A 25,443-nucleotide genomic window follows, 5' to 3' on the forward strand; every position below is an offset into this window, starting at 1 on the left:
CAAATGCAACCGGAGAGAAGGGTAAATTATCTGAGGTGATCTTGAAGGTAAACAGCTGTCAATGAACTGTGAATCATCTCAAAGGCACATCAGCTAAATTCATTTTCAAAAAGAAAATTGTTTTGCCTGTTAAAAGGAATGACCACAAGAACCCTGCACTCTATCTTAATTTGCTTTCTGTAACTCACAGCTTCCTTAGGGGAAAAAAATATGATGAGCCGTTTTGATTGTTTAAAAAAAAATAACATTTTCCTGGTCTGGTGGTTGAAGTGACTATGAAAAGCAAACAAGAAGCCCCTTTTACAGAGAGCTAGGCAAACACCAACATTCTAATTCTTAGAGTGAGTTCTGACCTGGGTTCAATTGTTTAAAACTGCTCTACTGTTTGTTCGTTTTTGTGTTGTTTTTAGAAATGAAACCTTTCAAAAAATTCAGAATACAACAGATAATGCACTGTTATATATATATATATGTACATATATATATGTAAAGTCAATATTATGGTATTGAAACAGTGAATCAGCTTCTTTTCTTTTTTTAAATCTGTGGGGTACGAGATAATTTTGATTCATACAGATGAATAGCTTGAAATGAAGTAGTTTTTTTCTAACATCATGCCTTGTACTTTAAAAATACAATTTATTTCAACAGAAATGGCAAGGAAAATGTTATTCCCATGCTTGAAACAAAAAGCAAAGTAACAATATCAAACAGCTGCAGTGACAACAAGAAACAGTTAATCTTGAAGTAAAACCTTAAGACTCCAATGGGGTGCATATTTATACCTGATGTATTTGTGCATGAATATTGTTCTTGATGTTTTAAATATTCAAGATATATTTAAAAATTGAATTAGAATCAAGCATTGAAGCATTTCTGGGGAAACCTGGGTTTTCACAAAATGTACTGCAAAATGCTGCTTTCAAGATTTCAGAGTTAAGCAGTTTGAAGAGCTGTGAAAGGAAGTTAATTAGGTAATTCATTTATGAAAATACAGTGTGAAACTGTACTAAGACATATAGTTGAATTTTAAAAAGGATATGTCAAGAGCAATGTATTTTGACTACTAATTTGGAACATACTAATCACCATTCCCTTCTCCATTTATAGTCTTTGGTTTGTTCTCATACATCAGCTCCACAATCACTTCATACCCCTTTTTCATAATTACTTTCTTTGTTATTATGCCTCTCTACTTTCTGCCACTCTATCCTTGTAATTCTTCCCTATTTTCCTCTTGACTTCTTTTCTCAAGCTGTATGCTCCTAACTTCTCACCTTTTTCTCATGCCACTTGCCATTTATCGTGTCTGCTTTCCTTAAAATGCAGCAAGAAATCACGAATATCTTGCTCATCTATTACATACACATACATGTGACAAATACTTAAATGACTAAGTATTAGTCATTTAAGTTTTTAAATATTAATATTTTTAAATATTGATTTAAACTTAACCAGTGAAGATTAAAATAACATTAAACCCAGCTTTTTAGCAATATGTTTGTAAAGATTCTTAACCTTTGCTTTGCCTCTAGAAAAATTTAACATTCCATTATTTTTCATTTTGTTGAATAGTGGAAACAGGCAACCATACAAGCAAAGGGGCTGCCTAAATTTAATATTGAAAATTAGACTGCTGAATTAAACACGACTGATTGTACGTCAATATTTCATTTTCTTTTGTGATTCATATTCTTGCTCTCAGAAAAAAAAATGAATTCAAATTTAATATTTGGAGATTCCTGTTTTGTGAAGCTTTGAGCCACCAAATCAAATCAAAGCTTCACAGATGCATTTATTTACGACCTTAAGAGTTCCAGAGCCCGTTTAATCTGTGGGAAGCGCCGTTAGCAGGTCATGCTTGGGACATAAGCAGGTGGTTGTAGTCTAAGGAGAGCTGCTTTCCTGGCAGCAACAAGCATCAGAAGCAAAGGCACGTGAACAGGATGAACGCCATCTGCCCTGTTGTCAGAGTTCCTCACCGTAGGGAAGAAGGAAAAGTCCAGAAGTCAATTCCCTTCACCAAGATTCTGTAAGTGACACTTGAATTAACAAACAGTGATAATAAGAATTAGGATGGACAGCAGATGGACTACTTTCAAGACCTTCACTGGGGATATTTTAAGGAAAAGATCGATCAGTTTTTGTTACATAGAACTTGATTCAAATTGCCTTTATTTTTAACCTCGGATGGTGGCGCTGTGTCTACATTGTAGTCAATTAATCTCTTTGATACAAATACTGATATAATTATTAGTGAAAACAGTCGATATCCAGTGCACGAACTTTGCTCATAGGGCATTCAGTCTTGTAATTGAGGAGACTGTTGTTAGTGGATATTTAAGAGAAAATAAAAGACAATTGTTTTGCTTATTTTCTGACTGTGATTTTTGTGCGGGGGAGTGGGGTGGAGCAGAGGTGTTCTGTAAAACCATGGTATTGTATCCAGCTTGTGAAATGAGCAAATACACAGTTTAAGCATAAAAGTAAACTTTTAGAGTGTTTGCCTTTGAGAAAATGTCCTTAAATGATGGTTCAAAGTTTGGAGATCTTTTGCTTAAACAGAGGAAGATCTTCTAAAGGTTTGATTAAAGATTAATGAATATAGCTAGAGAAGAATGATTTAAGTATTGAGACAAGTTACAACTTAAATAAGAAAAAACTTCTCTTTCAAAGTATTAACGTGTATACACTATACACTGGTACAATATTTTAGACACTGTTGAAGGATTTTTCCCAATATTACATTGAAAATCATGTAACAAATCACACAAAGGAAATTCTATTTAAAATCCTGAGAATTAAACCAGTGACTCTAGGCTTTCCCCTCAAATTAATTCTACCCTCAGAGGATTATATACATATGTATATGTGTGTGTGTGTATGTAAGAGGTTCAATGTCCCCATGATTGGATATTTTGGCTATTTCATTTGTTTTCCTCTGTTGTAGATAATACTGCAGTGAAAATAATTGTACACATGGTTGATTATAATTTTTAATATATAGATTATATGACAGGCACTCAAATTGTTAAGATTACATATAAGATGGTTTTACTAATTTTTTGTCAATGTTTTAGATTTTGCAACATTGACTCATTCTGACCAGTACCTTATCACATCATGATCAGGGTCCTAAATTTCTGCTCACTTTTAATTATCAATAATTAGATCAGTTTAATTTTAAAATTAGAAATTCACTGTTGACCCAAACAGATGCTAGAGGCATATGTGGGGAGCAAGATGATCAGCACAAACACATACATACACATACACACACGTACACACAAATCCTGCATTCCAGCTCCTCTGGTGGTAAGAAGGGGAGACGAGTGCATAGAAAGTAACGTAACAGGATGAGCATCTCTTTAACCAAGTTAAAATTGCATTCTCCTTAACTATGGTTAAGAACCAGCTAGCTGTGCCTATACTTTTTCTGGCAGTTTGACTCTTTTATGGGGAATATATGTAAGTTCTGCAGAAGCTCTACGAAGCCTCCCCAATCTACAGCTCTCTGACATGAATCATAAATCTCTTTCCTATTCCCATCCATTCTCTCTCTCCGCCCTGGATATCAGCAGTCCACTGTCTCCTCTCGAGTAAGATGGCTTAAGCTCCGTTACCTCTACAATGTCCATTCACCCCATGAGAAATGTGCACATTCTCAGTGGGCGTGCACATCAGTCAAATGCTGTCTTCCCTGTGCATTCTATCATCTCACTCCATTTTTGTTGAACCCAACTCAAAGGAAAAAAGGAAATGGAAAGTGGCCTAACAAGGGAGATATTAAATGGGAGAAAAAAAATGCCTGTTTTAAAAAGCACTTCCTTGAATGATGCTATTTAGAATTTAATTATCAAGTTTGCGCCTTGATTGCCTTCTCAGAACCACGGAATATATTGTACTCAACATCTTAGTGTTCGCATTTGGAATATAAGCATTGTATTATGTGTTCATCAGCTTTGACCACAGCATATTGGAGTGCATGATATTGTTTTTTGCACCACTCCTAATGTTTTAATTTTTGACAATCTGATCGATGAATGTATTTAATTGCTTATTTGAATTTCATCCTTTGGAATCAATGTGAACACCCATTTTATATATATTATGAGTGACATGGTTTTTGTAATATGATATCCCTTCATTTTAATTTGCTTCAGAGTCTTTTCAAAAATGATTTATAAAAGCTCTCTGCATTTTAGGAACTTGAATCTTTTCATCTCAAAGCTTTTCATGTGTTTTCCCCCTTTTTATGTTCTTTCTTGTATTTTATTTTGTTTTGCCAAATTCTTGTCAAAGTCATTTTATTTTTCTTTATGGCTTCTGGATTTTGACCTTAATAGGCCCTTGGATGAGTGTCCTAAAGTCCTGAATCTCAGTTTCTGCATTTGTAATACATCACATAAAATGTGAGAAATAAATAAACTAATTCCATAAGAGGGTTTAATAACTGCTAGTTCCTTTTTGTAAAGAGGAGTATGAATTTAACATGCGGTCATTATACTTTACCTAAAAGTTCTTTTTAATCACTTGTTCATATTTTGATATTTCACCCATTTTTCAACCTGTTTTCCTTCCAGCGCATAAAGATGCATTCTTCCTTGTTATGGAATCAAACTTTTTCCTTAATGTTTTTCCTGTTCTTTACCTTTGGATAAGGCATCTGATGTGGTAAGATATGATGAAATAAGGAAACTGAATCCAGAGGAATTTGGAGGTCTAATGTTATATTAGTAAATTACAAAATAAGACTTTAAATTACCTGAATTCATTTTCAAAAAGTGAATTAGCTCTCTCACTATTCTGTGGAGTACATTGTTTTTGAAAATAGTCGTAATTATTCCTGTCTCTGAAATTATGTAATCTGTACCTGTATTTCTTACTTATTATTATATAACAAATCACCTTAAAACTTAGCAACTAAAGCAACAAATGTCATGGCACCTGTTATCTAGGCCTCAGGACTATGTGAGCAGCTCAAGTGTGCGGTTCTGGATCATGGGCTCCCATGAAGTTGCAATTGAGTTGCTAACCTGAGTTACCCTCACTGAAGACGTGGCTTGGCCAAAAGTTCCGCTTCCGAGTGTTGTTGGCAAGACAACTCATTTTCAGACCACAGGGGTCTCTCCAAAGATATATTGCTCATGACTTGACAGCTGGCTACCTCCTGAGTGAATGATCTGAGAGAGAGAGAGAGAAGGGAAAAAGACACACTGGCATTTGAGACTTAAACTCAAACTTGCCATATTATATTTGTCACACAGGCTAACTCTGATACAATGTGGGAAGCAACTACACCAGGGCATGTATAATGAGGCTTCCATTACTGGAGATTGATTGCAATGATCATCTTTACCACCATGTGTTTTAAGCTTCCCCCATCAAGAGGTAGAGTTTATTTCCCTACTCCTTGAATCTGAGTTCTGCTTGTGATTTGCTTTGATCAAGAGAATGCAGAGAAATGATGCTTTGTCAGTTATGAACCTAGAATTCATAAAACTTTGTATGCTCAGTTTACTCTCTTAGAAACCAATCACCTCAGTGAAGCCTGAGCTCACTTGCTGACCATTAATAAACAACATAAAAGGGTGCTCAATTTTCCAAGCAGTACCAGATATGCAAACCAGCCAATGTTTTCAGAGCTGTCTTCTCAAACTTTAGTTCATCAAAGACAGATAGTAAACCCAGCCAAGACTTAAAGAATCACATAGCTTACCCATACATTAGTAATACTAATAATTGGTTATTTTATGCCACCAAATTTTGATGGTCTGTTACATAGTCATTTATAGCTTATGTATGCTTTTAGGATAATAGGGGCTAATTTCCAAGAAAAACAGCATACTATATAAGATAATGATTTGAAATGTAAATACAATGTAAATATGAAAGGAAAAATTATTTTTCTCAGTTTTTAAGTTAATCTGACTACTAGTAATTTCCTACTATGGTAGAGATGACCAGCTGCCCTGCTTTGCTGACTATGCTATTTCTCAGCCTCCAGGTTTGCCAGTCTAAGCTGTGTTCTATAATTCTGAGACTGGTGTATATAAACTGAATTTCTAAAGTCTTTTGCCATACAGATTAGCTGTTAATTTTTGACAATGTGAGGTACTGGGAAGAGATCATAAGAAAGGAGGAAAGGAGAAACTATCATTTTCCCTTTTTACTCTCACTTTTCTTTTTTTGGATAATGACTCAAGAGTGGATCTTCTACAACCTGTTCCAAGCCTTCCTGATAGGGACCTGTGATTGTTTCCTAAGATAACTGAGTACCCTAGTTGTCAGGAATCTATATAAAGAAATTCTATATCTCAACACTTCAGACAGGTCCACATTTACAGTGGTATTTTATGGATGTCAAGCAGTACATACCATTTCAGTCTGAGTTGACTCCCTTTGTGCCTAGGGCATGCCCAAACATATCCTTTGGTTATTTTCCAAGTTCCTGAATATAATTGTCGTAGACCTACTCATCAATTGATAAAACCTCCATATTGACTCTTTGATGCATGGAGTTGGAACCATTATTACAGCCAAATGTAAAACCAGGAACTGCTCCTCTCTACCAGATTAGTAAACAATACATAATACAACATCCTCATGGAATTTCAGAGATTAGTACTACTAGCAAAGAGTTGGAAATACAAGGATAATGCATTTATTATTATATTTATTTATTTATTATTTTATTTTATTTTTTGTCTCTTCAGGCTGAGAAGAAGAGTGATGAATCATTGATGATTGATAAGAACCATGGATTGTGATAGACTAAATTAAGTGTTAACTGCAACTGCAGGTGCCAGTCATCACAATACTAGGCACTGGCGACATTTTTCTGTGTCTCTTTGAAGGGATCACCAGAAGCAGTTTGCTCTTACTGGCAGAGATAAAAGCACAACTTTGCTCTCTTGCCAAAGGGCTGTGTCAATGCTCCCACAACTTGCCATAAAATAGTCACGGTAATATTGCATAAACTTTTATTCTAGTCTACTTCAATGGAGACATAATGCTATTTGGATATGATAAGTAAATGGTAAGTTCAACAATATCTTAAGACCTATGTATTCATTAAGTTGGGAGGTAAATGCTATGAATTTGCTAAAGCTTACAGGATCAGTGAATTTTCCAGAATTTCAGTGGTGGATAGCATGCCAGAATATCCACTCTAATATAAAAACATGGTTTTATATCTTTCAATCCTTATAGCCAAGAAACAGGCAAAATGCATGGTGACCAAATTTAAATATTGAGGCACCATGTACAGCATTTAGGTATATTTCTTTGACCTATTTACTAAAGAACATTATAAGCAAAGTTTGGGGCTACCACCAGGAGAAAAGGTCCATCACAAGGGAGGATGCAAAATATTTGCCAGTAATCCAACGTAGGAGTCCAAACATTCCTGCCCATTCATGGTATCACTGTTGCCAGGGAACATATAACACACAGCACCGATTGGAGCAATGCTTTTAGTCACATAGAGATCAGACAGAATAAGGTCAACTACAGGAGTGGACATCAGACCCCCATGGTCACTGGATCCTGTCCAGCATCCAATGCAGGCTGCAGTAGAAAGGACCGATTCCCTCCAACCTGGGAATAAATATATTAGTGGAGTTGGCCAGATGCCATATTACACATGCTTAAGCATAGCAAATAAGTTTGCTGTGTACCCATAACAGGGGAAGATCACCATAAGGGAAAAAAAATCTGAGCTGATCACAAGCTCACTGCCAAGCCTCCAAATAAGGGAGGTTGTAGGTGCAGGAGTCTAATTGGGCTAGGCTTGGGAGGTGCAGAGGGTCAATGGCCTCCAACAGAACTCATAAGGCTTCTTGTTTTCACTTAGCTCTGAAGAAAGAAAACACTCTGCAAGACGTTCAAGTTTCCCTTCCAATTAGCTTTTATGACCAAGTAGTTCCAGTGGTACCTGAAGTAGCTGCTTTAAATAGTGTAAGGGTCTGCATCTCCTAAAGAAGTCCATCATCCATGCTCCTAGGTTCTAGGAAATTCACCTTCTCTGTTTTCCTCAATCCCAAGAATACTAATTGCTTCCTGACATTTCTGATCTCTGTCACTTGTTAAAGACATTTTGGTTTACAGTGTGGGGACTACAGCATTTCATCAGGAGACCAAAGTTTTGCTGCAGTTGGATGCCAGATCCCCTCCCAGAACAGAAGTAGCTTCAGGCCTCTAGGGATAACAAGTCATGTCTAATGACATATAAAGGAAGTTAGCTTGACTGTCATTGACTGGACAGAGTTCTGTCTGTCCTGAAGCAGAGGATTTAGGACAGATGGGTGTCATTCTGCAGTGGCTCAAACACAATGAACTAGAGGTTTGATGAGCTATCTGCCTTGGTGGTGGGAATTTAAAATTTCAAAAGATAAAGAGGAAACTCAGGGAGAATTCAAACAGGAGGTAGGACATGGTGTTTGTTTGCTTGTCTGATTGCTTTTTGACTCTGGAGGGTCCCCAAGTCTTTCTCCATTAAATCTGACCACACTTCTTTTTTTTTATTCTTCTGGCCCTTGTGAATTAATTTTTTTTTTACACTAAATCATATTTTGTAAAGCACCTGTTCTAGTTTGCTAGCTGCCAGAATGCAATATACCAGAAATGGAAAGGCTTTAAAAAGGGGGAATTTAACAAGTTGTTACTTTACAGTTTTAAGGTCGACAAAATGTCTCAATTAAAACAAGTCTATAGGAACGTCAAGGTATCCAGGGAAAGATACCTTGGTTCAAGAAGGCCGATGAAGTTCAGAGTTTCTCTCTCATCTGGAAAGGCACAGGGCGAACACAGTCACAGTTTCTCTCTCAGCTGGAAGGGCACATGGTGAACACGATGTCATCTGTTAGCTTTCTCTCTTGGCTTCCTGTTTCATGAAGCTCCCCAGGAGGTGTTTTCCTTCTTCATCTCCAAAGGTCACTGGCTTGTGGGCACTCTGCTTCACATGGCTATGTCGTTCTGCTCTGATCTCTCTGAATCTCTTTCATTCTCCAAAATGTTTCCTCTGTTATAGGACTCCAGAAACTAAACAGGACCCACCCAAATGGGTGGAGACATGTCGTCACCCAATCCAGCTTAACAACCACTCTTGACTAAATCACATCTCCAAGGAAATGATCTGATTACAGTTTCAAACATACAGTATTGAATAGGGATTATTCTGCCTTTGAGAAATGGGATTTGGATTAAAACTTGGCTTTTCTAGGGGACATACATCCTTTCAAACCAACACAGCACCTAATATGGTCTGTGTTATATTTATTTGTTTATCTGCAGAGTGTAGGGTTGTTATAGCATAATTTCCATGATAATAAAACTTATGAAATTAGAGAGTGTATGGTTAGCCAAAATAATGTTCTCAAGCCTCTTTCTTTCTCCTTGATTCATTTTTAATCATATGACTAAGTTCTAGTTGATTAGACCTGATATGGGATATCATTTAAAAGAGGATGGATGCCTTCCTTTTTCTAACTTTATGATGTCTAACTTTAGCTTGAAGGTTAACATGAGGTTAAGCAATTCTGAGCCATTGCAGACAAAGGGAAATACCTCAAAAATGTGGAAATGGAGGTAAAAGTTTGAAAGCCTGACACCCCCAGATATCATGGCATGGAGTTGCCTTGCTTGCTTGGACTTTCAAAAAAGAGAGAAATAAATTTTATCATGTTTAAGCCAAAGCTATTTGGGATCTCTGCAACATGCAGCCAAATGAACTAATTAATTCATCTGTGTAATATATTTTAGTTCTAAACTATTAATAGCAATAAAATTTTTAACTAAACCCCATGATAGTATAAATTGCTGAACTTCACAGGTAAATTAAAACAATTAGTCTTAGTCTCCAGATCTCTCTCTCCGTTCACTAAAACCCACATTACTGTACTAACACAGCAAAATTGAAAACGGAAGATTTTCTCCTTTCCTCCGTGCTGCCATCTGTATTATCTTGTCTGTGAATAGGAAAAGAGAAAATTGACTGCAATAAGACCCTTGTGTAAGTGTGTGCGTGTGTGTGTGTGTGTTAAAGAGAGAGAGGCAGGAGAGAGAGAAGGAAGAAAATAAAGATTGTAAAGTAATGAACTACCTGTTTCAACTTTAGGTGTCTTGCGTACTCTAGAATATATTCTACTAAATACATGCAAGCAAAATTGCTTCCAAATCTTTGTTGTAGTGAATTGGAGCTATGTATGCTCTCCAAAAAATGTTTTAATCTTAATCCATCCCAGTGGGTGTGAACCCATTGTAAAGAGGCTCTTTTGATGTGGTTACTTAAGTCAAGGTGGGGTCCAACTGAAACAGGAAGCGTTCTCATCCTTACCAGAGGGTTGACAGAGAAGCTATAGTGAGGAAGCAATGGGAAGCACCCAGAAGCTGAGTGTCAAGGGAACCCGTAAAAGTAAGGGGTACATGCCAAACAACAGAAAAGCAAAGGACCGAGGATCACTGGCAGCCCAGTCCCAGAATGCCAGAGGGTTTGTGGAGAAAGCGTTGCCTTGCTGACACCTGAATTTTGGACTTCTCAGAGTCTCATAACTGTGGGTCAATTACTTCTTGCTGTTAAACCATCCCATTGCATAGTGTAGCTTTAGCAGCCAGAAAAGTAGACTATGTAATAGCCTTATATTTGGGAATTTCTGGGCCTATTAAAACCACATAGGGAAAGCATATTTGGAGTAATGCAATTTAAATATAGGTTTTGTGCAATGTGCCAAATTTACTTTGTGTGTTGGTGAAGCATATTTAAGAGAAAGAGGGAGTGATCATCCTTCAGGGTTGCTTAAACTGAGGCATAATATTATCTTTCATGAATGCACTGTGCTCATTTTTATGCTGTAGACTGAGAAACCAAATAGTGGCTGCAATATGAACCCCACAGAGAATGACTCAAAGTATTTCTGTTGTTGTTTTTTCAACAGCATGTATTTCTTTGGAAGACACTGAAAAGTTAATAATAACCAGTATTTTTTTTCCAACTTAATAATTCTGTTAAATAACACTGACTGTGCACCATAGTAAATGTGTATTCTAAAACACACTTATGCTAAGATACTGAAATTTTCTTTACAAGTTTTGACCATTCAATAGTTTCATTAAAGAGGAAATTCTTGATTGTGCTTTTCTACTGTTTAAAAATATTTTATCATGTGTATTTAGCCTTTATATAATGCTCCTTGAAATACAATGATCACTTTTGAAAGAGATGAAATAAATTCATCCTTTTATTGATATCTGAGTTAGTTCTCATATTTATTTGAAAAATAACCGCATTAGAATCTGAAAAAATATACAGATGATCTGAAAGTCCAATTAAATGAACTAAAACTGTTTAATACTTTTCTAGGTTCCTATACTGTCTTGATTTTTGCCTTCTGTGATGGATTGAATTATTTGCCCAATTTAGACACGTTCTTGGCCTTGATCAACGTTCCTTGGGTGTGAACCCGTTATAAATAGAATTTTTTGAAGATGTCATTTTAAGTTAATGTGGGCAATTAATTCAGATTATTGGAGTCCATTGTGAGCAGAATAAATTCAGATCTAGAAAGAAAAAAGCCATGGGGTGGAACCAGCAGCTGGAAGTCAGCAGGAACCCTGAAGACACAGGAGAGAACCTTTCCATGTACATGGTCTTATGATGAGAAATCCAAGAAACCCAAGCATTGCTCCCGGACCCGAATGCTGCTGACTCGGGGAGGAAGCAAACCTTCCAGCCCCCACCCATCAGCCAATACGTTCCAGTTGTTCAAACCAAACCCTGGTATGGTATTTGTCATTGTAGGATGGGCAACGAAATCACCTCTCATTAAATAACTATTTCACCCACATTCCTTTTGTAGGATATAGGAATCTTTACTTGTCGAATAATAGATTCTGCTTTCCTCATTGAGGTGATCTGCTGTAAAGATTCAGAAATAGTTCTGGGAGTCAAGAGGAGTTGATGGAGCAGCTCATCTTAGGGAGACTATCTCTATAAATTCTTAGATATAAAATATAAATGTAAGTTATTATAAATTTTAAAAATGAATATAACATTGCCATTATACCCCTTAATTCAATGACCTTGGTTTTAATATAAAATATGTGTCCAAATATTTAAATAAAAGTGATACTGCAGAAATATGCACCATGCTTATCTTATAGCCCATAGAGGGGATAACACATAGAGGAAAAAAACACAATACTTTTATTCAAACCTCCCCCCAATGCATTAGAGTTCCTTTTGACTCTTTGCTAGGAATTGCTTCTTTAGGCAAAAAAAAATCTATGTAAAATTATATAATAAGTTTTTCACTATCAGTAAGGCCAAACTTATATGACGGTATTCAGTTTATTCAATTTTATCTCCAAATAACACTTTCTGTTCCTTAAGGGAGGAAAACATAGTTAAAAATACTGTTGCCTCACCTTATTCATGAAATACCCCATGACTTATTGTAGCTAGTTCTAAACTTTGGAATGTGTAAACTCCCCATATTTGCATATATAAATCTTAACATAGTAAGCATTCTAATATATACACTTCCACAAATATATTTTAATTAAACATGAAATATCTATGTAAAAAAAGACATGAATACTACCAAATTATTCATCTTCTTCAAACTCAAAAACTGATTGTTAAATTGGCAGCAATTCATGTTAACATACTCAAGATTTTCCTAAGCCATAGAGCAAATTAAACATTTACTATAGCATACTTCACTTATGTTTTATGCATTTTTAAATGTTTGTGGCCATTGTGCAAAGTAGATTTCTGCTAATTTGTTGATTCAGGCTTTTTCTATAAATTTGGAGTCCATCTTCATATTGTTAAATTTTTATTGGCTAGTCTACATTTTTAAAATATAATCATAAGTGAAATGGAATCTAGTCCATTAATGCCAGTGTGGGCAGAACTATTATTAGGTTTGACTGAATATAGCTCCTCTTCCCCACTCAAGTGCAATTCTTCAGAGAACTGATAAATCTGTGCACAAAGATAGAAAAAGGAATGAACTTTGTAACTTCAGATACCTGACATAAAATGAAATTTAAGCCAAATCCCAGAGCTTTTTGAAATGCCATTAATTTACGTTTTAAATGTTCTCTATAAAATGTGTTTTCTTTGAATACCATCAGATGTTGATGTGCATTTCCTAGTCTTAGGAATAAATCATATGCCAAACTCATGTTCATAGGAAGGAGGCATAAAGTCACCTTCTAAATATCTTTGCACCAAGAACATATGGAAGAATTATTTGTGTACCTGCTCTACAAGTCAATGTGAATTTCAAATTGGATAATTTTTGTATGAAATGAAATTGCATAAATAAAATTAAACACACTCAATTTTCAGTACATAAAGATTTAAAACTGACTGTGGTATATATCTACTTCTATTTATTCTGGCAGGATTACAGGAAAAATTATTAAGACTTAAAAATTCTGAAGAATTTTGAGAACAAAGAAGTTATACCATCAGCAGCAGCAGCAGCAACAACCTGGAAAGCTATTTGAGAACATGAAGTCTTCAAATGTATAAATTACTTTATTTGATCTTTCTGCTCACCTATAAAGTCAGTTCTAGTCAAGCAATACAGTTTTTCTTTCAGTACACCCATGATGATAAATATTAATAAACTCTATGAAAGAATGGAAAGTGACAAATGAAATCTGGAAGCATATAACTTAATTCTTTCAATCTAGGCCTATGTAATCAAATATCCATTCATATATATTTTTGTTTCTGATGATGCCTCTTCATCTAAAGCTTCATGTGGAGCTTCTATTTTTCATACCTAATTCCTATAAGGGGAGAAGCTTAATATATCAAATTAAAAAAAAGTCATTGAATTCTGATTTGGCACAGTCAATTTCCATAGTTAGTCAGCAGAAAAGTTTTGTTTATAGGAATACTGTTAAAAACTCTATCGTTTATCACACTGAAAAAGTTGAGCTTTCATCAAAATATTTGCTATCTATAACTACATCATTCAGTTTATGTTAAAGTGAGACATTGCAAGTATATTTAATACCTCATCTATGCAGTGAGTACAGTGAAAGCCTTGGAACTTTTAATTATCATGGAAATACCTTGGGTCCAGAATAGTCCAACTCACTATTTATGGGAAATTATTGATACTCTATTACTTTCATTTACTTATAAATCCCTCTCTATATTCTCTTAGGATAACTTTAAGGTTTATTAACAATGATAATGAAACAATAAACCATGATACTAGCTTCCATCTCAATATCACACTATAATTCATAAAGTGCATTTATTCAGTGAAATGCTTTGACCCATGTAAGGGCAGGTGAAGAGAAGTGCTAAGTAATAGCATTGCCAATTGATGGTTGAGACTAAGGCTCCAAGCAACCAATGACTCATCTGAAATATTTCTTACTACTACTCCAAGACATAGCTATGTTTCAGATGTTTGTATAGTTGATGATTGCTGCTTTTGTAAAGTCTTCCTACCAAGAAGCAATACCTTGGTATTGGCATCTATAACATAGACCCATATAACCAGAGCCCACTTCCTGGAAGAGTGAAGATTCCCACGTAAAACTTGGTTTTCAAAGCTGAGTGTAATAGAACAGACAACTAACAAAATTACTCTACCAGCATGATAAGTAGCTTTCATTTTTTAAGCAAGTATAAATGTTGGTAATTGAATGTGTTTGAATTAAAGCAAAAATGCCAAAACGTTTTTAAAAAAGTGGTGGCAGCCTAAGGATTCCTTCATGTTGCTCATTATCCTGAACAGAAAGTGTTCAGAGTACAGCCTAGTTATTGTCATTAAGAATTTTGTTTGTATTATCATTGGAAATTTTCAAAAACCCAGTATGACTAGTTCTGTTATTTAATAATGTTCTAGAGAATCAAAATGATAAATGCTATGTAAATTTTCTGAGGCCATGGAGGGATTATGGGAGAGAGTAAGAAATAAACCCAAATTTGTAGGATCCCAACAAATGTTCTCTTTCCTCTACACCACATAGAAACTCATTTGATCCTCATTTACAGTGGTTTGCAGCAAAAATAAATATATTCTCAACAATGCCCCAGATTTATAAGCTCAAATTGAGTAAATTCTCTGTATAATTCCCAGGTCCTATCCAATAAAGGATAGTCCTGATAATAGAAGTTCTTTTAAAAGGTGTATTTGGTTTGAAATATATGTGAGAAATACAGTTAGACAATAGTAAATAGAAATTCTTTATTCATTTACTAGAATGAAACTGAATTTGAAACCTGGCCCATTCAATTATTAACTGTGTGATCTTTTGCATCTTATCTAAACTTGGTAAGATTTCTTTCTTCATTTTAAAATGGAGATTATCTTGGAAGTGTTGAAAAGTTGGGAATTTGTCAGGTAAATGGCACGTAACTATGCACTGTGATGACTGAGTAATAGAAGGCAATTATTAGCAATTGGGAACAAGCTCCTTGGGGAGAAAAGACCTCATCTAGTTTTGCTCATTAATACATCCTGAATGTCTATTTGAGTGTCATGCCTGAGAGTAGATGTTCACCAATTTTTTATTAGATTATTGAACATGTAGATTATTGAAAATGTAAATTAATTACAGAATTCACTAAGGATTTAATTTAAACTATATTGCCTAGTTCATATTTATTTATTTATTTATTTATTTAATTTTATTTGCATAGGCAGGCACTGGGAATCAAACCAAGGTCCCTGGCATGGCAGGAGAGAACTTTGCCTGCTGAGCCACCATGGCCCACCCCATATTTATTTTTATTTCACTAACGAATACTAGGATAACTTGCAATTTACAATAAAATTCTGTTTTCTTCATTTCTTGGTAAATTATAATTATTAAATTAAATATATCAATATTAAGTAAATGCTGAGTGATAACCTGCACACATATTCAAAAGGAGGTTGCCAAATAACAAAATGTTAAAAATAAATGAACAATTAAAATTTAATACTTTGGTTAATAACTTTCAATTGCCTTCAACCACTCATTTATTCTGTCATTTTCATCAGTCCACAACTCTGGTTCCCAAGGTTAGAAAATATAAAGTTTCTGTGAAATAATTTTTCAGGATAGATACCTTTAGCCAAATATCAAACTACCTAGGTAACTTGGAGACCAAGTAGAATTTAGGCTTCTATCCAGACCTAGAATTGGGAATCCTCTCTAATGGTCAGTTTCCTTATGGTACCAATTTTTTTAACGTTTTTAATTGTATAGTATAACATATATACAAGGCAAAGAAATAAAAAGCAATACTTTTCAAAGCACTCTTCAACAAACAGTTACAGGACAGATCCCAGAGTTCGTCATGGGCTACCATACGATCCTCTCAGATATTTCTTTCTAGCTGCTCCACAATATAGGAAGCTGGAAGGCTTAAATATTTTTTATCATCACAATCAACTTTTCTTGTGCGTGAAAAATAACATTGTTCTAGTTTGCTAGCTGCCAGAATGTGACACACTAGAGATGGATTGGCTTTCAATAAAAGGGGATTTATTTAGTTAACATATAGTTCTTCAGAGGAAAGGCAGCTAACTTTAAACGAGGTTCTTTCTTACGTGGGAATGCACAGGATGGTTTCTGCTGGTCTTCTCTCCAGGCCTATGAGTTCCAACAACTTTCCCAGGGTGATTCCTTCCTTTCCGCATCCCCAAAAGCCTGGGCTGAGCTGTGAGTGCAGAGATGAGGTATGCTGAGCTGCTTTTGCTGTGCTATGTTGAGCTATCTCATTCAAACACTAGCCAGCTAAATCAAACATCATTCATTGCAGCAGGCACGCCTCCTAGCTGACTGCAGATTCAGATCAGCAACAGATGAGGGTCATGTACCATTGACTCATGTCCACAGCAATAGAACTAGGTGCCTTCGCCTAGCCAAGTTGACAGCTGAATCTAACTACCACAAACATATATACAAAAAAACTGCAAATTGCAAAGCACAGCACCACAATTAGTTGTAGGACATATTTCAGAGTTTGACATGGGTTACAATTCCAAAATTTTAGGTTTTTACATCTAGCTGCTCTAAGATACTGAAGACTAAAAGAAATATCAATTTAATGATTCAGCATTCATATTCATTTGTTAAATCCTATCTTCATTGTATAACTTCACCATCACCATTGGTCTTTCCATCCCTCTCTTTAGGGATGTTTGGGCTATGGTAATTGTAAATTTTTCATATTGGAAGGACCTGTTCCTAAAATGGGGTAGGGAGATTGAACTATATAATATTCAGGAGAGGCTAGGCCCTCTAAGTTTCACGACTTATCTGGATCAGGGACCTATCTGGAGGTAGTAGGATTCTAGAAAGTTACTCTAGCACATGGAACCGTTGTGGAATCTTCTATATGGTCCTAGATATTCTTTAGAATTGGCTGGAATAGTCCTGGTTGGGAGTTGGCAGGTTATGAGGGTAGCAATGTCTAACTGAAGCTTGCATAGAAACAAATTCAAGAGTAGCGTCTCGACACTAAAGGGGGGAAAATGTGTAACTAATAAAGTATCAGAGGCAGAGAGTTCAAATAGTGTCGAGACACTATTTGAACTCTCTGCCTCTGATACTTTATTAGTTACACATTTTCCCCCCTTTGGTCAGGGTGGAATTGTTGATCCCAAGGTGCCAGGGCTGGATTCATCTCTGGGAGTCATCTCCCATGTCACCAGGGATACTTTCAGCCCTGGATGTCATGTCCCTTGTAGGAGGGAAGACAGTGATTTCACTTGTAGAGTTGGGATTAGAGAAACTGAGGCCACAATTGAGCAACAACAGAGGTCCTCCAGAAGTGACCCTTAAGCATACTTATAGGTAGGCTAAGCTTCTCTGCTACCTACATAAGCTTCACAAGAGTAAGCCTCATGATCAAGGGCATGGCCTATAGATTTGGGTGTCCATAAATTTTGACACAGTATCAGGAGATTCCCTGATGGTAAGCTTTAATAGTTCTATATTCTTTCTCCTATCCCTCAAAGGACTTTGTCAATAGTTTTTTATTATCTGCTTAATATATAGTCTAGGATATAGTCAGGCATTACAATAATCTATACAGGATTGAAGGACCTCTTTCTTACTCCGGGTTCTCTGTGTTTCAATTGTTCAAATGAGCTATACAGACAGGTTGAGTTAGATTATGCGCTACAGAAATTTCAGTTCCAGAACAAATAAACCTTCTTCTTTCGGTCTCAAGAGTATGTGTAGTTATAAAATATAGGCACTGTCTTCCTTACCCCTGTGTTCTGAATTACTTTAACCCCAATCTGATTGGTTTCGTTCTTATCTCTAAATATATATATATTTACAGCCTCTCAAAATCCAGAAATAATAATTACCACTCTGAACTTAATGTGTCTGCTATAAAAGCTTACAATCTAGGCCCCTGTTTTATTATAAGCATTTTCTAAAGAAGACCATAACATTGTTGTTCTTTTGTTTTTGGCTTATTTTCCCTCACCAAGTGTCCCACATATTCATTCACATTGTTGTCTGCCTCAAGACTTTGTTCCTTTTTGTAAGAGCACAGCCTTCCTTCCTAAGTATACATCTTTGCTTGCCAATTTACTTTTCAGTCAATGCATCCTTCAGTCACTTGCATTCATCAGGCGTCATGCAGAGGGCCCAAAGTCCCTAGTCCATCAATATTTTAAATTTTAGATAATTTCATTGTTCCCAAAAGAAAGATAACCAATAAACACACCCTCGCCAAATAGGAAATCTAAATCTCCTCTAACTCTTGTTCCTCCCCCCGCTATTCACCTCTGCTATTGCGGTGGTACTACTGATATTTTCCTTGTGAGCATAGCTCATAGCATGCAATAGCAATTTCCCCGTGTACCCTGGACTTAAACACTCTTTTTACAGGAATCATATCTTTGAAGTAATTCCTGCAAGAACTGATTCATATTTCTAGTGTTAATCAGTGGGACACGTAGGTCTATAAAACCCCTTTAAATCTTATTCATCCTCAATATGGTAGCATTACTTCTAGGCGTACTCAGGAATCACCTTCACTTCTATCTATTCCCTTACATTGGAGTTCAACCTCATTAGCTAACCGTTCACCCATCTCTAGCTTCTATTATCCTAAGTCCCCTATATTCTGTATTATAAGCCTCTGATTATACCTTTATGCTGGTCATAAAAGTGGAATCATACAGTGTCTGTCCTTTTGTGACTGGCTTATTTCACTCAACATTATATCCTCAAGGCTCATCCATCTTGTCATGTGCTTCAGGATGTCATTTCTTCTTACTGCTGCATAATATTTCATCATATGTATATACAATGTTTTGTTGATCCACTTGTCTTTTGATGGGCATTTTGTTTGTTTCCATGTTTTGGCAATTGTGAATAATGCTGTTATGAACATCGGTGTGCAAATGTCTGTTTGTGCCATTGCTTTCAGCTCTTCTGGCTATATACCAAGTAGTACTATTGTTCGGTCATAGGGTAACTCAATATTTAGTTTCCTAAGGAACCATCAAACAGTCTTCCATAGTGTCTGCAGCGTTATACATTCTCACCAGCAGCACATGTGTCCCAATTTCTCCACATCCTCTTCAATGTTTGTAGTTTCCTGTCTGTTTAATAGAGCCATTCTTTTAGGTGTAAGGTGGTATCTCATTGTAGTCTTGATCTGCATTTCCCTTATAGCAAGTGAAAATGAGTATCTCTTCATGTGCTTTTGATGCCATCTGTATTTGCTCTTCAGAAAAATGCCTATTCATATCTTTAGCCCATTTTACATTTGGGTTGTTAGTCCTTTTGTGGTTGAGTTGTATGATATATATACAGAATATCAAACCTTTGTCCAATGAGTGATTTCCAAGTATTTTCTCCCATTGAGTTGGCTGCCTCTTCACCTTTTTGACAAAGTTGTTTGAGGTGCAGAAGCATTTGATTTTGAGGAGTTCCCATTTATCTATTTTTTCTTTTGTTCCTTGTGCTTTGCATGTAAGGTTTAGGAAGTTACCTCCTATTACTAGGTCTTGAAGATGTTTCCCTGTGTTTTCTTCTAGAAACTTTATGGTATTCATTTTTATATTACGTATTTGATCCACTTTGATTTACTTTTTGTGTAGGGTGTAAGATAGAGGCCTCTTTCATTCTTTTGGCTATTAATATCCAGTTAAAATTCTTCCATGCCCAATTATTGAAAAGGCTATTTTGTCACAGTTCAGAGGATTTGGGGGCCTTTGTCGAAAATCAGTTGACCATAGATTTGGTGGTTTATTTCTGTACTCTTGATTTGATTCCGTTGGTCAAGGACTCTATCTTTGTGCCAGTACCATGCTGTTTTGACCGCAGTGGCATTATAACAGGTTTTAAAGTCAGGGAGTAGTAATCCCCCCTCATTTTTCTTCTTTTGTAGGATGCTTTTAGCTGTCTGGTGTCTCTTTCCCTTGCAGATGAATTTGGTAATTAGCTTTTCCAAGTCTTCAAAGTAGGTTGTTGGAATTTTGATTGGTACTGTATTGAATCTGCAGATCAATTTTGGTAAAATTGACATCTTAACTATATTTAGCCTTCCCATTCATGAGCAGGGAATGTCTTTCCACCTATGTGGATCTCTTTTGATTTCTTTCAGCAATGTTATGTAGTTTTCTCTGTAAAGTCCTTTACATCCCTAGTTAAATGCATTCCTAAGTAGTTGATACTTTAAGTTGCTATTTTGAATGGAATTTTTTCAACTGGCTTCTCAGCTAGGTCACTGCTTGTGTATAGAGACATTACTCATTTTTGCATATTAATTTTATATCCTGCCAATTGCTGAATTTATTTATCAGCTCAAATAATTTTACTGTAGATTTCTCAGGATCTTTCAAGTATAGTATCATGTTATCTGCAAATAATGGAAGTTTTACTTCTTCCTTTCCAATCTGGGTGTCCTTTATTGCTTTATCCTGCCTTTTAGCATGATGTTGAATAATGGAGGTGACTGTAGGTGTCCTTGTCTCATTCCTGATCTTAGGGGAAAAGCTTTCAGTCTCTCTCCATTGAGTACAACTCTGGCTATCAGTTTTTCATATATTCTCTTTGCCATATTGAGGGAGTTACCATTGATACTATCTTTTGGAATATTTTTACCAGAAGAAGTGTGGAATTTTGTTCAATGATTTTTTTCAGCATCAATCGATGTGATCATGTGATTCTTCCTTTTCAAGCTGTTAATGTGCTGTATTGCATTAATTGATATTCTTCTATTGAACCATCCTTGCATTCCTGGTATAAACACCACTTGGCCATGGTATATAATTCTTTTAATGTGTTGTTGAATTCAATTTGCTAATATTTTGTTGAGAATTTTTGCATCTATATTCGTTAGGGAGATTGTCCTGTAGTTTTCCTTTCTTATAGTATCTTCATCTGGTTTTGTTATTAAATGATATTAGCTTCATAAAATGAATGAGGTAGAGTTCCTTTTTCTTCATTTTTTTGGAAAACTTTAAGCAGGACTCATGTTAGTTCCTTTTGGAATGTTTGATAAAATGTCTCTGTGAAGTAATCTGGTCCTGGGCTTTTCTTTTTAGGAGGATTGTTGATGACTGATTAAATCTCTTTATTGTGATTGGTTTGTTGAGATCTCCTATTTCTTCCTGAGTCAGTTTAGCTTGTTTGTAGTTCTCCAGGAATTTATCCATTTCATCTAAGTTGTCTAGTTTGTTGGCATATAGTTGTTCATAGTATCCCCTTATGATTTCTTTTATTTCTTCAAGATTTGTGCTTATGCATCCCTTGTCAATTCTGATTTTGTTTATTTGCATCCTCTCTCTTTTATTCTTTGTCAGTCTTGCTAAAGGCCCATAAATTTTACTGACTATCAAAGAACCAACTTTTGGTTTTATTGATTCTTTCTATTTTTCTTTTGTTCTCCTATTCATTTATCTCTGTGTTAATATTTCTTATTTCTCTTCTTCTATTTACTTTCTAGTTAGTTTGTTATTCTTTCTTGTTTTATAATATAGGCATTTAGGGCAATAAATTTATCTCTCAGCACAGCCTTTGCTCCATCCCATAAGTTGGGATAAGTTGTATTCTCATTTTCATTTGTTCCAGATAGCTGCTTATTTCTCTAGCAATTTCTTCTTTGACCCACTGGTTATTTAAGAGTGTGTTATTTAATCTCCATACATTTGTGAATGTTCTCATTCTTTGGTGGTTATTGAGAACCAGCTTCATTCCATCATGATCAGAGAAAGTGCTTTGAATAATTCCAATGTTTTAAAATTTATAAAGACCTGTATTGTGCCCCAGCATATGATCTATCCTGGATAATGTTCCATGAGTACTAGAAATGAATGCATATCCTTGCATTTTGGGGTGCAATAACCTATATAAGTCTGTTAGGTTTAATTAAGTCATAAAGCTATTTAATTTCTCTATTCTTTGTTGATCTTCTGTTTGATTGTTCTATCTATAGTGGACAGTGGTGCATTGAAGTCTCCTACTATTATTGTTGAAACATCTATTTCTCTCTTCAGTTCTGCCAATATCTGTCTCATATACTTTGGAGCTCTGTGATTGGTAGCATGAAAGCTTATGATTGTTACATCTTCTTGGTGAAGTGATTAGTGTATAGTGTCTTTAATTAGTATATAGTGTCTTTCTTTGTCTCTTTTAATGTCTTTACATTTAAAGTCTATTTTGTCTGATATTAGTATAGCTACACCTGCTTTCTTTTGGTTACAAGTTATGTGGATCATCTTTTTCCATCCTTTCACTTTCAATCTATTGCATCCTTGTGTCTAAGATGAGTTTCGTTAAGCAGCATATAACCGGATCATGTTTCCTAATCCATTCTGCCAATCTATCTTTTAATTGGTAAGTTTAGTCCATTAACACTCAAATATATTACTGAAAAGGAATTTCTTGAATCCACCATCTTAACTTTTAAAATTTTACTTGTCATATCTATATATTATTTCCCTCTTTCTCTTTTTATCCTTTAAATTACCCTTATTGCTACTCTTTAATTCTGTGCCCTCCTCCAGAACTCCCTCTGGTCTTTCTTTTTTTTTCAGCCAGCAGAATTCCTTTTAGTTGTAGCCCTTGTAGGGCTGATCTCTTGTTGACAAATTCTTTCAGGATTTGTTTGTCTGTTGAAACATTACTCTCTCCCTCAGTTTTGGCTGGGTACAGAGTTCTTGGCTGGAAGTCTTTCTGGATCTTAAATATATCATACCACTGCCTTCTCCTCTCCATGTTGCTAGTTGAGTAGTAAAAACTCAGTCTCATGTGGTTTCCTTTGTCTCACCCAAATTTGTATTCTGGTATGAGGGAAAACTAGTTTTAATAAGCAAGTCTATAGAGTCATAATCTAGAATGTAAGTTACCTTGCCACTTTCAGAATTTTCTGCTTCTCTTCAACTTTTGACAGACTGATTAACATGTGACTTGGGGAAGGCCTATTTTGATTTATTGTGTTTGGTGTTCACTGGGCTTCTTTGACTTGTATAGTTTGGCTTTATAATGGTTGGGAAGTTTTCCCTCATTATATTATCAACTACTCTTCCTTGGTCTTTACTCCTCTCATCTCCTTACGGGACACCAATGATTCTTATATTTGTGCATTTCATTTTGTCTTTTCCCTGAGGTCCAATTTAAATTTTTCCATCTTTTTTAGCCATTTGCTCTTTTGAGTGTTCAAAGCCAGTTATCCTGTCCTCTATATTGCTTATTCTTTCTTCTGTCTCTTCAAATCTGGTGTTGTGTGCCTCTAGTATGGTTTTTATTTGGTTAACAGAGTTTTTAATCTCTGTGATATCTGCTGTTTTTCTATTCATTCTTTCAGGTTCTTTTTTATACTCTTCTACTGTCTTCTTGATCTCCTTTCCATCATTTGTCATCTCACTTATTTTATTAAGTAGAGTTATATGATCATCTTTGATTAGTTGTTCCAACCTCTGTGTCTCCTCTGGTGTTTTAATGTGGTCGTTAGGCAGGACTATATCTGTTTGCATTGTGATATGCTCAGTGCTCTTCTATTGTTTTTGTCGCATGTAAATATCTTGACTGATTTACTTTGAGAATTGATTTCTTTCAGTAGTTGCAGGCCTTGTGTTTGCAGGGTGGAGGTGTGGTAGGAAGCAGGGTACAGGGCAGGGCACAACAGTGCAGTGATTCGTTTAAGGCAGACATAGGCACAGGTTGGGGATGTTATGCTGATACATGTGACCGTGGGGGCCCAGCAGCCAGGGAGGATGTAGCTCTGCAGGTTCATCGGCCCTGGGGTCATAGCCCTGGTGTGCACTGGTCTAGGGCATAGGGCCCTATGTGCACATGCGTAGAGCTGTGGCAGCTGGTCGGTGTTATGTCTGTGTGTTGGGGGCAAATGTGATCTGACTGCGCAGGTCTGCACTTCTCAGGTTTGGGAAGCATAGTGATGGAGGCTCGTGTGCATGCGTTGGCTAGGAGTGCCATAAACTGATGTGCAGACCTAGGGGAGGGGTGCAGGGTGAGGCTGTGTCTATGGGTGGAGGGAGAGGGTAGTGTGGGTAGGGAGGTTAGTACCCATGACCTTTATGCCCTGGCAACAGCCTGCATGGAATAGGGAGGGGAGGGATTGCTCAGGAGTGGTGGAGAGGTGAGTTGGGCTGCACTTGGGGTGGGGGCATGGGGTGGGTACATGTGCTAGGGGCTGGTGGGGCAGGGGCGGTTGGAGCACTTGGAACAGAAGCGGGTGACAGGGATCAGGAGCGTGGGGTATGGGCTGAATTGCGGGTCAGGGGCTGCACTGGTGAGGGCAGCACATTCAATGAGTACGGCCTGGTTTACTTCCTAGTCCCTGACTCCTGGCCATGCACTCTCACAGGCTCCATGCCTCCCCTCCAGGCTCCAGTTTTCGGCTTCTCAGTTCCTCAGCCTCTGCTACCAGGGCTGTCCTATGTGGTACCTGTGGTGGGATCCATCAGTTGTCTTTTGAGTTATCCATCTCACTCCCAATTATTTCATGTGAACTAGTGGAAACTGACTCTTGCTCCAGTTTCAGGAATTATGAAATTTCCCTGGTAATCATGATTAGCTCAGGTGTGTGTCAATTTAGAATATAGGAAAGAATTTGATTTATATGCTTAAAGGATGACCTTCTCTTGATCTTTCTTTCTTCCTTTGTAAGTAGACTAGAGAATGTGCTATGAGTTGATACAAATAGACATTTTTGCCTCAACTGAGGAACAGGTATAAGAAAGGAGCACTGGGTTGACTAGAATAGGTCTTCTTTCACTGATGCCTGGATTAGCTATGCTATTCAGTGACTCTAAAGCTTGCTCTACATCTGCATTTTCAATTATGGAGGATGTACAATTCTTTATTAGTTAAACTTCTTAGAGAGAGGGTTTTAAATTGCACCAGAGATTTCTGAATACAGAATTTTGTCAAGGGAATGGAATGAGGCAAGTAAAAGACCCAAATAACTCTGATTCCAGAATCTCTTAT

This window comes from Tamandua tetradactyla, chromosome 22 (assembly GCF_023851605.1).
Source record: "Tamandua tetradactyla isolate mTamTet1 chromosome 22, mTamTet1.pri, whole genome shotgun sequence".
NCBI classification, from domain to species: domain Eukaryota; kingdom Metazoa; phylum Chordata; class Mammalia; order Pilosa; family Myrmecophagidae; genus Tamandua; species Tamandua tetradactyla.